General features: G+C 39.5%; 1 protein-coding gene across 18 annotated transcripts in view; it reads right to left on the reverse strand.

Annotated features, from left to right (window-relative positions):
* Positions 1-14,415, reverse strand: part of CELF2 (CUGBP Elav-like family member 2) — an 867,108-nt gene that overhangs the window by 254,631 nt on the left and 598,062 nt on the right. The window lies entirely within an intron of this gene.

The following is a 14,415-nucleotide window of genomic DNA, read 5'->3' on the forward strand; positions in this document are numbered from 1 at the left end:
TTCATGAAGGGAGAGGAGGAACACTATTCTTACATGAATGGAATTTTTTTATCTGACATCTATTTATTCAGCTTAGAGATATTAGGAAAAAGTAACTTCGCCTCATTCCATTCTAAATATAAGACACTAGTGATACTACAGCTAGTCATTACACACCAAGGGGCTGTTTCACACACACTATCTGAAGGACAACAAACTCTGACCAATTTGCTCAAAGGCAGCTTCTTTCTCCATCTACAAGAAGTATCTTGAAGTCAACAGATTGTTTTCTACCATGGATGAAGCAAGCAGGCCATAAAGCGTGGCTTATTCACAGACAGCATGGACTTCATGCCAAGAGCTCAAAGAATGTGGTTTTCATCTTAAATTTGGAAATGTGAAACACTGACTCCAGAGATCTGTAATCTGAAAATCATAGCATTTTTAGAACTGGAAGGGATCTCAGAGCTCATCTAAGTAATCTCCTCATTTTACAGATCAGAGAATTGAGAGCCACAGAAGAGGAGTGATTTACATAGTTACTCTCTACTCAGAGCAAAGTAGGATCTGGAGCCATTTTTATGTCTCCTAAGGACTCAGTTTCTGCCCTGCAGGGCCACCTGGCACAGTGCCTCGCCCAGGCCAGCCATCAGTATGTTTCTGTTGAACAAACAACTGGGTGATCTGGAAATACAGAAAAACTAGCGGGAAGAGAGTTTGGAGATAGATATTGGCACCTGGGCAGGTCATACGGCTCATCCTTACCACTGCAACGAAGCAAAGTTCACTCGTTAACTACAACTCTCTTTAGGGTCCTTTGTTGGAAGGAGCTAGAAGCAGGATACCATTTTTTTTTCTATGTTTTCTTGGAGTTTTAACGGATTTGGATTCTGAGAGAGCCCCTGGAGGTAGAGCAGAGATGGGGCTGTGTGAGGGTGGACAGGGGGTGTCACCTTCCTCACTCCTGCCCTCCACAGGACTATGGGTCCAAACAGAAGCAAGGGATGCAGCCCCAGCCCCAGGCCATGGGAACACAGGCCACTCTGTGATAAACTCACCAAAGTGACAGGCAAATCTGCAAGTCTCTCCAGGGAGCAAAAACTAGGCCAGGGTGATGTCTTATCAGGCCCAGAATAAAAACTTGTTTTATTTGATTCTCTATGAGTTAAAAATGCATAGAAGACAGCACCAATATAATGGGGACATCAGAGGCCAGGGAAAATACATCCCTAAGTGATGAATGTGTCCTGAAAGCCTTTCTTTCTTAAGGTAAAGAATATCAAGGAAGCCCAGCTGATACACACTAGAAACCCTTTGCCAATACTTATTTACCAGAGTGGGCAAAAGAATGTGTCAAGTATGCCAGAGAAAAAACAAATCAGTCAAAATCTCCTCGTACAAATTTTCATCTATTTCTAAATCCATCTCCCATGAGAACCCTTCCAGAGGTTCTAACACGTGAATTTAATGAAATCTCCTATTTTTTATTTTTTTCTATCTCAACTCTTCCAGGTTCTGGCTGGTATCTGATCCCTCAGTGCCAAAATAGCAAAGCAGGCTCCTCAAGTAGAATTTCCATCTTTCCTGGGAAAAATGTTCTATCGGGAACATGAATGCTCTTTCCCTAACATTTTGTTTAGTCAGTTTTTCAAACTTGAATTGTCCCAGGTATGACTTAGAGAACTTGGATGCTAGTTAAACTTGAGTTTTCAAGAAGCACCCTTTCAATTATGAGACTGAGATTCAGACACCAACTCCTGAAGGCTTCTTTCTTCCTTTCCTTAGGCTGGTCTTTTTGCCAACCTGGGTAATAGAAAATCCCTTTGTAAAAGCTTCTTCAAAAAAATATTACATTTTTAGCTGATGCTATTAACTTGTGAACATGTCCCATTTTATAAAAGTTCTTATCTGTTAGAACCAATGTACATGAGTAAGTCTTCACTTCACTAATGAATTTATTATAAGACTGGAATTGCCCCCTATCCCCAAATAAGCACCATTTAAAGAATAATTTTTTCTAAGTTTGATTTCTGTGAAATGGATGCTAAAGCAACATCTGAGGAATTCAACCAGCACCTGTTTTTCAAAGGAACACCAGACTAATTCATCTCACTGGGCCCACTCAGAAAGTAAAACCAGAAGCAGGCTGAGACAGACAGCCCTAGCCTGCCTCTAGAAACTGGCAGCTGGCTCAACTTAATTCTAATGACAACAGACGTGGATCAACTTACGGTTCATACAATTTTCTTTTCATTAAGTGACTATCAGGACTGTGACTGAAATTTAAGACTGTCCCAGTAAAGCCTATCCAGTGTCCTCCTTCACCTCCGGAATAGGGGCTTATCACAGAAGTCTTAAATTAACCACCCACATAAGGTTCTCTCTACGATACACAATCAAAAGGCCCTTCAATATCCAAATCAGTGTCATGCACCAATTATCTTCTCACAAAATGAGTGTCTGCTAGAGAGGCAGGTAATGGTTAATGCAGGCAGAAACTTTCACATCTAACCCTGCCTTTGCCTGAAATGTACAAAGTCCACTTATTTTTATAGATGTCCAGGTAGCCATCAGTGAATCCATTTTCTAAGTAATCATAGGTAAACTGCAAACTGTATGTTCCTAGTCTTAATAGAGGAACTAATAATAGCCACATCCCACTAAATATATGTACTCGCCCACTTGCTCATTCCATGAATGTTTACTAAGCACCTAGGATGGTCCAGGAACTAGGTGCTTACTAAGAAATTATCCATTCATGACTGTAAAAGACTTGTAAAAATACAGCTCATTTAAACAAAGAAAAAGCAAGGGGAACTAACATTAATGGGGTCTCTACTTGGATCTTTCACATGACCTCACTTAATTCTCACAATAAACCTATGTTATTTCCATTTTTAAAATGAAGAAATTGAGGTTGTGACAGGTTAAATGATTTGCTCAAGGTGACCCTCAGTAGCAAAATCAGCATTTGAACTAGTATCTGTCAAGTGCAAAGCTCTTTCCTCTCTACCTTACTCTCATAAATATGGCTAAAACATTTATAAACCGGAGAGCAGTTCACAACAGTTTATAATCTGGATGGTTCAGTTTCATTTTTTTCTTAGCGCTATAAGTAGTAAAAATGGTCAGCAGCTAACAAATCCCAAAGTCATCTTGCTTTTTTATTACTAAATGCTATTGCTGTTTGCACTGTACTGTGGTAACTCTGATCATATGTGATGATACTGCCAGGTGATGGCAGAAGCTGACCCAAGAGGGAAAGGTGAGTGACAACTTCTCTTTCCATCTTGAATTGCTAGATTCCATGGCCTAAAAAAGGGGGGGCTGTATTAGTTCATTCTCACACTGCTATGAAGAAATACCCAAGACTGAGTAACTTATAAAGAAAAGAGGTTTAATTGACTTACAGTTCTGCATGATTGCAGAGGCCTGAGGAAACTTACAATCATGGCAGAAGGCACCTCTTCATAGGGAGGCAGGAGTGAGAATGAGTGCCAAGTGAAGGGGGAAGCCCCTTATAAAACCATCACATCTCCTGAGAACTCACTATCACAACAACAGCATGGGGAAAACCGCCAATCCCCCATAATTCAATCATCTTCACCTAGTCCCACCCTTGACACGTGGGTATTATTACAATTCAAGGCAAGATTTGGGTGGGGACACAGAGCCAAACCATACCACGGGCCATCTGCATTTTCCACACGTTTTTGTTGAGGTGACAGCTGTACTTCAACCTAAAAGCTGGGTATCTGCTAAAACCAAGGTCTACAGATGGGAACATAAAGCTATTTTTGAATAAGAGTTCATTTAGGTGAGAGGACTTTAGTTCAGGTAAGTACGAAAAACGTATGAAATGTATACATTTTTGAGATACTCCTCTCTTGTCATTCTCAGTAAGTTTTAGAACGTTTTTAGTTTTACTTCCAGGGCAATAAATGTAAGGAGTCCCCTTAAAACTCCAGAGAGGGTAGGGAGTAAGAGTAAAACAGAGGAGTAAGTAGTTTTATACTTTCAGTACATGAAGGAGATACACCCCATCACACCCCAACTGTACACACAGACTCTGCAAATCGCAATAGAAAATGTGAGCTGCTCAAGTGATTTAATCAATTGTAAAACAAATCTCTTTGGGTCCAACAGCATTTGCTTAATTCTTTAATCACATCACGTTATGCTGAAGAAGGGAGCAGCACGATTCTCCAAAGCAAAGCAATGGATGTGCCCAATAGCACCATCACTCCCAGACAGCATCCACTGGGCAGCCAAAGGTTTAGAGTCTTTTCTTGCACAGGTCAAGAATACATAATAGGTAAGAGAATACAGACTGGCAGCCTTGGATTCTTTTATATTTTCTGCAAGCCGTGCATGAAGAGAAAAAACCGCCCACTCTTTTGTAATCTGACATAATTATTCATTCACCCATTAAGCTTTTAAATAAGTCCAGTGTTACATCTCTACCTAGCTTTTCTGAGTAGTTTGTAGGGAGTATATAGATAGATTTTGGAAGATAGGGGATTTGGAAATGAAAAAGGTTCTGGATGAATGAAACCAGTGACTCTAGAAATGGGTCAAGCATTAAAATGAGGCCAAGGAAAAATACATTTAGGGACTATTTCGACTTGGGACTGTGTTATACTCTGTGGGCACCTGTTATTATAGGTAGATCTCGTTCAGCTCTGGAAAAGCAGTGAATTCATTCCCTTCCCTTGGTAATCATTTTTTCTGAGCAAAGCATAAGTTTATGAAAGATGAAATCTGTAGCACCCAAGAGAGAAATGTTGTTGAACTCGATTTCCCATTGCACACATTCCCCCCCTACCACTTCCTTTAGGATAATACAAGAAAGAACAATTACACAGCAACTGGAAGAGGATTTTTTTTTTTTTTAAATAGACTGAATGTCTTAAAGAAGCTCTCAAGTATCTGTATCTATTAGACTATGGAATTGTCCTCCAAGGGAAAGCATTCAAAGCGAAATGGATGAAACACGAACAGAGGGAATTATCTCAAACCAGAAGCAAATGGTCTGCTCCAGCCTACCTATGCAGGTCACTTCCCAGCTCTCATTTTTATTTTGCATTCCCTTTGGTATGCTTTTCTCAAGGATTACTTTGGGCTTTAGCTGCAAAACTCCTAATATGCTTTTACAGGTGTTACTGTATGTCTAAATCCTGACGTAGCAGTTTGAAAGACTACTGTCTTTGACCTACATATTTTTCTTCTACTCACATAATTTCTCAAGCTGTGGGACTAGAGTCCATAAAAGTGAAATTAATTTTATGTTTATGTGCACTGTATGGTTTTGATTATGGGTGAATTGTTCATAATTCATCTGTCAAGAGGCTCACCCCTGTACTTCAATGTATCTCACTTACAGGGCAATGAAATGTTTCACACGACGATAAACGCTAACTTTGAACCTAACTGCTTTCCGGTTTCAACTTCAAATTTTGCTGATAAAACTAATAATAGGTATTTTTACAAGGCTCAGAGGATTTGCATCATTTTCCAGAAGACAAAAGCATATACATTCAAGGCTCAGTATTTGGAAGACAGAAGTTTCGAATGCCAACAAATTGACCTCATTACTTCTGGTATTTTGATCACACTCAGGGCGTCAAGTCTCTGGTTATAAAAGCCTTACAATACCTTCAGTACTGGACTCATCAGAACTGACCCGCTTGGGATTATTTCAGATGTTTCCAGAGTCGTGTTTCCTTACTTTCCCTGTACTTGGCTTTAAGAGAGAAACAACTGGAAATGGTGGTCATTATAAAAGCATGCAAACTCAAAGCCTTTTGCTGGGGTTTGTTCTGGTGTTGGCACACATTCCTCCCAGTGTGCACATTTTGTTCTTACAACCCCTCTGTACACTGAAAATCTGGTATTTATAATGATAACCCTCGGCACTGTGTGAACTACTATCACCACGGAGACATTAACTTGTCCCAGAGTTAATGGTTTTCAAAACGGCAAAGGACTTGGGAAATCACCATTTTACAGGGGAGGAAACTGAAGCCCAGAAAAATAAGGTGACTTGCCTAAGGTTACTAAGCAGTCAATGACAGAGCAAGAATTCAAAACCAGGTATTATCTACAAGTCCAATACTTCTTTTATAACCTCTCTAGTTTACTATAACCTGCTTTTTTCAAAAGCTACATGTTATCAATAACCAACTTAGATCTGCAAGACAAGCTCCCCTGCAGTCAATCCCCCGTAAGCCTAAAATTATACTACTGACTACCAAAGCCTTGATTTGCAGAGCTCAAACCAGGTGATTTAAATTTTCCTAAGGCTTAGGAAGTTAAAAATAGACCTAAGTCCATAGATCCACTCAATGCTTCTTTGACTATAAACTTTTACCTAACGAATCCACATCATTTTAGTATGCACCAAAGGAAAGGCTAAACACACAATTTCACCTACAGCCAGCATTCTTTTAAAAAGGCAATGCTAGGTGCTACATGTTACACTGGTAACAAGAGAAATTTGAGTGAGCAATCAGTACTTAATTCTGGGCTGTAAAGCATTCTTAGAAGCTTTCACCTAAAAAACGTTTGAGCATTGACAAGTAGCCCTGGATGTGGATCTGTCCACAGATATTAAAGCAAGCAGTGTGCATGTAAAGCCCTCAGGCTGCATTTACCCAGCTCTTGCTGTATAACATATCAAGCCTACGTCCTTGCAATGCTAATGCACCCCCATAGCAACTGCCTTTTCTTTTTACTCTGTCCCTTGTTGCTTGCTGCTGAATTTGGGCTCTTTGACTATTACTTACAATTCTAAGACAAAGTTCCATATAGTATCCTCCTTATCCTCCAGTAATCTTTCTCGAGGAGGAGTAAAGTTGGCCTGAGTTAAGCTTGGCATCTGTCCACCAGGCCAGTGCTGTTAACAAGCTTCCCCCATGTATGACCATCAATATCCCATCTGCTACTTTAACTTCTGCTTGTTCATGTCTACCTGGACTCTAAAAAACAAACAACAACAAAAAAAACCCACAATGGATCTGACTTGTTTTTCCTTCTGAATAATTCAAGAGAGACTTAAATTACTGTTCTTAAGTGGTATTTTCTCACACTAAAAAAGTATGCTGATACATCATTTTTCAATAAACTTCTAACAAAAACAGGAAGAAAAAGGAAAGCTTTTTGTTTCACTCATTCTGAGATACTGATGTTGGCAGTTTATTAAACATTTTAGTTAATTGAGATTAATCAGATTACTAGTATTTTGCCCTAATACTGATGGTTTTTTCCTGCCTACAACATTTTCAACCAACATTCCATAGCACCTGCTTGCCTGGATCCTTTAGGAATCACTCCTCCTTCCTAAGAACCCTGATGGCTGCTCACCTCCACTTCATTCTCAATGTCACCTGCTTGGCTGCAAACACTTTATCCGCCAAAGACAAGTCTCTGAGTGAATGCTAAACCAACATTCACTGTAGACCCGGACATTTAAGTCCATACATATGTTCACAGCAATAATCCACTTAATTTACACAACAGCCTTCTTTTGAGTTTCTTAGAGCTCTTTGCAGATAGAATAAAACACCTTCAACATACCGGTTTTGGGAATCCAATTACCATCTCACAAACTTTATCACATCGTGTATATATCTATATACCAGGACTGCTCTCCATACCTTACTGAATAAATAAGGTTGTAAAATAGAATATAATCTTTTTACTGGGCAGTTCTCACATTAACCTTCATTTTCTTTTTCCTATTTTAGAAGAGAAGGGGGCGGGGAGAGAAGAGGAATGCTGAAAGGGCATTATGCTTTTGCTATGTAGTAAAAGAAATATCAACATGCCTTCTGATGACTCCTGAACATCCCTTACAAATGAAGGAGCCACAGAGTGGGGCAACTCCATGCCTTTATCACTCAGCCAGCCAAGGAAGAGGAAGACAATCAAGCCACACTTGACAAGGGACAAGACCATTCATTTTCAGGGCCAAGGGGATTAGGACAGAGCAGCATTTTCCCATAGTGACAAGAGGAAACAAGAGAATTGACAGCATCTTTCAATTCCATTCTGAGTCAAAGAGGTTGTTCTTGCAGCCCAACTGGGAACCTACATGCAAACCAGTTCTATGAGAAAATATGTCCCCAAATTCCAGTAAATGGTTGAAAGTGAACTTTTGACTAATTTGTTATTTGGAGACTAAATTCATTTGCTTTAGATATTTCAATATAAGAATAACACATAGTTCCTATGGCTGGGCAAGACCAGGGAGTACATACAAAGGAAATAGATATTTTCCTAGGTAGAGGTTGGAATAGAGCTGTGTCCATGTGCTCAGAGTTGCAATACATGATTTACACCTTTTGTGACACTCAGAATTGTCACCATGCTCTCAGCTGCACTGGATGTATTTTTTGCACCATACCTTCTCTGTCTCTGCTCACACAAGTGCTGCCAATAATACCAGTCCCCAGTCGCAGACAGGAATAAGGGCATCTTTTAGCAAATTTCAAAGAATAGCAGGTAATTTATCCCATGTGAATATTAATTAGGCAAACCAAAAAACGGCAATCAGGCATGGGCTAGAAATCTTTCCCTTTAACTCCATGCTACTTCTAAGGCAGTACTAAGATATTTGGAAAATGGAAGGGTTCAATTCAGTGATGAAATTTTTCTTTAGGATAAGCTGACATATTTTCTAAGAATAGACTAGGCTGGAAGCGACAGTCACTAAGTAACTTCCAATCTTTGGCTGTTTTTAAAAAAATCCCTTGAGCAGCAGAACAGTCATTCCCAATCTTTACGAATGTATTTTTAAAAAAATGTTTTAGCACCCTCATGGGATAATAGTTGAACTTTTGGTATCAGATGACTTGAGAAAAATACAAAAGGATATAAATTCAAAGCTAGTTTGAATTTGGTAATGTGTTTTGAAATAGACATTTTGCTGATCAAAAAAGCAACAAAATAGGTTGAACAGATGTTGTAACACACACATACTCATATATACTTTAGCCTGTAGACAGAACTTGATGTGTCCAAGGATTTAGAACTTCTGACAACAACTACAGCCCCTCGAGGGCTGTGGCACAGAGGCTAGAAATCACTTATCTAAGGTAGGTTTTCAAATTCCAAGCTTCCAAGTTCTATGGCCATTACAAGAATATTCTCAATTATTTTACATTTGATAACAGTATGAAAACTATTTAAAAATATATAAGCAAAATCATGAACATAAAGAAATTGTGAATTAAGCCCTCACTCTGCTTCACAGCACTAGGTAAAACACGAAGAACATTTGTGGGTTTCCCAGCCACCACCCTGCAGCCATCACCTTACGTCATCAGCACCCCAGGGAGACCTGGCCTCTTCTCCTCAGTCGGCGTTAGTAAGATTGGCACTCTGTGAGGCCCGAGGCCATTCTGATGCCATGGTCACCATTAACCAGTGAACCACAGTTGAGTGAAATATAAAAACCATTCCACTTGAAACCAAAGAGTCCACATATAAAGTCTTTAGGCACAGTGCCTGACATATAGTAGGTGCCAGCAAATTTGGCTATTTTTAAAACTATCACAAGCCAGTAATTCATTAAGCCTGGATATGAACAAGTTCCAGACCCTCATACCACTGTGTGTTGTTGTGACTATTGCTAAAGATCCCGGCATGTTTCAATCCCTGCTGCTACTGCCATTCCTCTACTTTAAATAAACGTGTCCATATTCCTAGAAATCCTTAACTGAAAAGATGAAACCATTAGGGTAGGGGGTGTTGCAGCTGGAGGGCTTAAGTGCCACCAAAATATAATAAAAAGCCTTCCTAGAGGAAAATGCTACATAATTTGAAAGCGAATTGTCAAAGCTTAAGGGATAGTTTCTTCTACAGTGAGGGCAGTACAGGAGGCCCACTGAGTCACTAGCCAGTGTTACACCCTGCTCTGTCCAGATTTGTGAATGTTTCATAATTGAGGTATTATTGCTAAGATTTGACATGTTAATATTTTGGTATAATTATATTAGCATTATTTATATTTATAATTGTATTTCTAAAATATGTAACTTGTATCAGTAGTATGTTATATAATAAGAGTATGATTTGTGTAATAACTTATAATACATAATGTAATAGGATATTAATATAGTTATTAGTATAGTATTAACATTTTAATATAGTTATTAAAAATGTTTTCTATGTTTTAAAAACCAATTTTATTATATTTCAGGGATATCTGCTTCCCATCCTCAGTTAGCATACCTCTGTTTTATAATGTAAAAAGAAAGGGGAATCAGGATTCACCTAAATGAGTATCAATCAAATGGATATTCCACAACTCAAGTGATACCTGCGAACCCGAGGTGTTAGTAAACAACGGTCACCATCTACAGACTCCATAGGGATGGGAGATACTCTTGCGCGCCTATGGTTGGGGCTGCCTCTGTATCTTTTGCTTTAAAATTCAGGAGTGAAGATCAGCTCAGGCAATAATGCTGGTTTGTCCCAGAGCCCAGAATCTGGTACATTACTCAGAGTCCCTTATGCTCAAAGAGGCTGTCAAAGACCGGGGTGTGGCTGCCGTGGCCTCCCAGGGGCCAGTGTTCACACTCCAGCTTCACAAAGTGAGCACAGACTGTAGAGGCTCCGCTATGATCATGGTCTTAGCAACATGCAGGAAACACAGTCCAACCATTCATTGTCATCTGGGTAAAATACAATTAAACATCCAAGACTTGAGTCTCACATAGTGACATCAAAATCTTTCCCTCAAGGCAAAGAAACAACTTGTCACATGCACTTAAAAGAGGTTCTATAAGTTAATATTAGAGAGATGCAGAGAAGGAACAAAACCCTAGGAGAGAAAAACACATAATTCTCTCAAATTAGTGTCTTCCACGAGCTGAAAACATCTATTAAATGGGGACTCTGATCCTAAAGAAAAAACGACAAAAGAATGTTGCTCGACCTCACCTCTATCAACTTTCCTCTGTTTCACCTGGAATGTGTAACTCGGCTGTCCACATCTTGGACCACTTGACCATGCTATGTAATCCTAAGGACATAACCCAAAAGGCAATCTCCAAACCCACGGTGTTGCCACCAATTCAACATTTCCATTTTAATGTGGGATCAACTTGTCATGGTCACAAAGCTGATTATGACTTCCGTCCATTCAATTTTCCTTCTATACATGTCCAAACATGTCAACAACATGACCCCATTGACTCAGGACTTGACAGGGGTGAGATATGAAAGGATTCAGATCTGTTTTGTTACTGGGTGGGGTCCCAGGTAAGAAGAACTGAGATTATAATAAGTGGGTTGGTGAAGCAGCAGAAACAAAATCCTGTACTTGTTTCTAAAGCCTCTGGGAAATAACACTGGTTTTATTATTTTCATTTCTCAGAACTACTTCCAGCAGCAAGACAGTTAAGAGACACGTTGGATGAGGCAACAGCAGGGAAGAAAGGGAGCTGATCTTGAATTGGCTGTGTACTGACAGATTGTCTGAATGAAAGCAACAAAAATAAGCCCCAAAATCTGGGTTTTGAGTGAAAAAAATCTCTTGTGAAAGGCAGTTTATTTCAACTGTGATGTTATCTTTGTGTCGAAGATAAATCAGGAAATGTGTAGCCTGAGTCACCTGGGTTTGAATCCCAGTTCTCCCTCTTCCTAGATGTTTGACTCTGGCAGGGAAGTAGCCTCCTCTGAACTTACTTTTATCATCTGTAAAATGGAGGTAATGAAACCAACCTCATATAGTTGTTGTGAAGAGTAAACCAAGATAAGACATGTTGGATGCCTGGTGCAATAAAACTTCATGCCCTTGAGCTTGCTCCCAAGAACCAGCGCATGTCCAAGCTGGAGGCTTGCTACAAAACGCAGGCCAAGTGGAACTCAAGGAAGCATGACAATTCAAAGGGATCAGGAGCTCTCAAGTCGTTCATGAAGGTAGAAAACTGATTTAAATTACAGCAGAATTAGCCTCGATAAATAAAACATAAACAAGATTAAAATAAGTATTTACACGGCCACTTGATATTACTGTGTCTTTACTCTCTACCATCTTTAAATAGCCAAATTTCTCAAAATAGTCATCTATACTATCCCCTTTTTTTCTCACCTTCCATTTCATAGCTGGCTAGTTCCAATCCAGCCTATAATCTCATCACTTTACTGGAGTATCTCCCACTAAGATTACCAAGTATCTCTATGTTAAATTCAAAAACTTTTGTTCTTTAGTTTTCCTCTTCTTAGACTCCTTAGCAGCAACTGATGCTATGCACCCTTCCCCGAACACTCACCTCCTCTGTCTTCCTTCACATGGTATCATGTTTTCTCCCATGCCACTGTTCTTCCTCTGTCTCCTTCACAAGTTCATCATCTCTTCAAGCCCCAAAGTATTGTTGGTCCCAGACACTGGGACTTAGGTGTTCTCACTTTATACCCCTCCCCCCAGATGATTTCATCTTTGCTCAAGATTTTCATGACTCAAGATGTTCACCTGAACTACATGCAGATGAACCTCAACTCCACACCTCCAGCCAGAAATCTCTCACTAGGCCTAGTCCTGTATGCACAAGTGCCTGATTCAAAATCACCTCAAATACCATCATCACTTTTTAAAATCCAAGTGTGACAATGCCTGTCCTCTGTTTAATTCCCTTAGATGGCTTCCCTTGCTCTTAGGATCAGGGCAGAAATCCTCCTCATGTGTACAGGTCCCTGGATCATGGGTGCCCGCGTCCTCTCCAGCCTCACCCCACCGCTGGTGCTCTCTGCATTCCCACCATCTGAGCCTTCTCTTAATTCAAGCAAACCCTCTGTCTCCTACCCTGAGTTCTTTGCATATGTTGTTCCCTCTACCTGAAATTCTCTTCCGTCCTCTTTTGCCTGCTAAACCCACTGTATACTAAGAAAAAAAAAAGGGTCATCACCAATGCACCTCTTTTATTCTTTTTTTACTCTTTGAATGAATTTAAAGAATAATTTAGAGAAGAAAACGAGAGTACAAACATTATTGGAAACATCAGTGATAACTTAAACAGCAAACCCATATTTTTACTCCAAGTTTCCTAGCTTTGAAGCTTCAGATACTCAAAATAGGTAACATCCTTTGAATGCAACTAACTGCTCTTCGACTGTCCTGAATGAAGCTGGAATATATCCACCCTACAAATGCTAACTCTAGATTTGAACATAGCTCTAATAGGTTCTAGCTCATCATTACTTCTGGTTCTTTCTTGTAGTTGCATCATCAAAATGCAGTATCTTAACATGTGACGGCTCATAGTTTTGCTGATGAAAGGACAGCCATGTTCCTGGCTTAATAATTACAAAACACTTTCATTTCTGGATTTAGTGCAATCAATTAGAGTGACAAGCCAATGATTCTTTTCATTTCTACATCAAATATTCCTTCTAACCAACTCTGTATACACACCTGCACTTGTCCACTTATAAACCATATGAAGTACATTTTTGGTACACAAACATCTTAAAAGATGAAATAATTTGTCACATGTCCTTCTAGCAAAAACAGAATGCTCCAGGTTTTTGCTGCTAAATGTTGTATGATGAAGTACTCCCTATTGAATGACTAACTGGATATGCATACCGTATTTCCTTTTCATCCTTTGAAATGCATTACTGACTCACATGATTCCTGAGTTAAGGAAAATTCATCTGGGATATCTTCGTCTGAAGAATCTGAGATTTCATTTACACTATCAATTTCACCATCATCATTATAGTCCAGAGAGCTTCTGTCTTTTGGCATTTATCTTCTGAATCATGTAGTAATCATGAGAGGTCCTCATCAGTTTCCTTTACTTTGCTATCATGGGAGAAAATTATCAATTCTCAACTCTGTTCAACCAGAGATTTTTTTTAAATTTAGATAAAAGCATTTCCTGACTTCTTTTATACCTGCTTGAAAGATACAAAAAACTGTGGGTCATGCAGTAAGAAAACTCGAGGATAATATAATAACACTTCACTATTGCATCAGCCTTATATTTGATTCCATCACTCATTGCTTTTCTAACGTTTATTTTAGTATGGTTGGTAATAATTGATAGCGTGGATGAACAAATTCCTCAGATGATGAGATAGGAAAATGTTTCAAGATACAGAAAAGACCACAAAGATGTCACAATGTGTCTTAGGTGTACAAAAGGTCCAACAGAGCTATGTGGTAATGCTAAGACAGAATGAGTTGTTTTTTGCCTTAAAAGAAATAATGAGGCCAGGTGCGGTGGCTCACACCTGTAATCCTAGCACTTTGGGAGGCTGAGGCGGGTGGATCATGAGGTCAGGAGATCAAGACCATCCTGGCTAACACGGCAAAACCCCATCTCTACTAAAAATACAAAAAATTAGCTGGGCATGGTGGCAGACACCTGTAGTCCCAGCTACTCGGGAGGCTGAGGCAGGAGAATGGCGTGAACCTGGGAAGCAGAA

Source organism: Nomascus leucogenys, chromosome 9 (genome assembly GCF_006542625.1).
Source record: "Nomascus leucogenys isolate Asia chromosome 9, Asia_NLE_v1, whole genome shotgun sequence".
Classification (NCBI taxonomy): Eukaryota; Metazoa; Chordata; class Mammalia; order Primates; family Hylobatidae; genus Nomascus; species Nomascus leucogenys.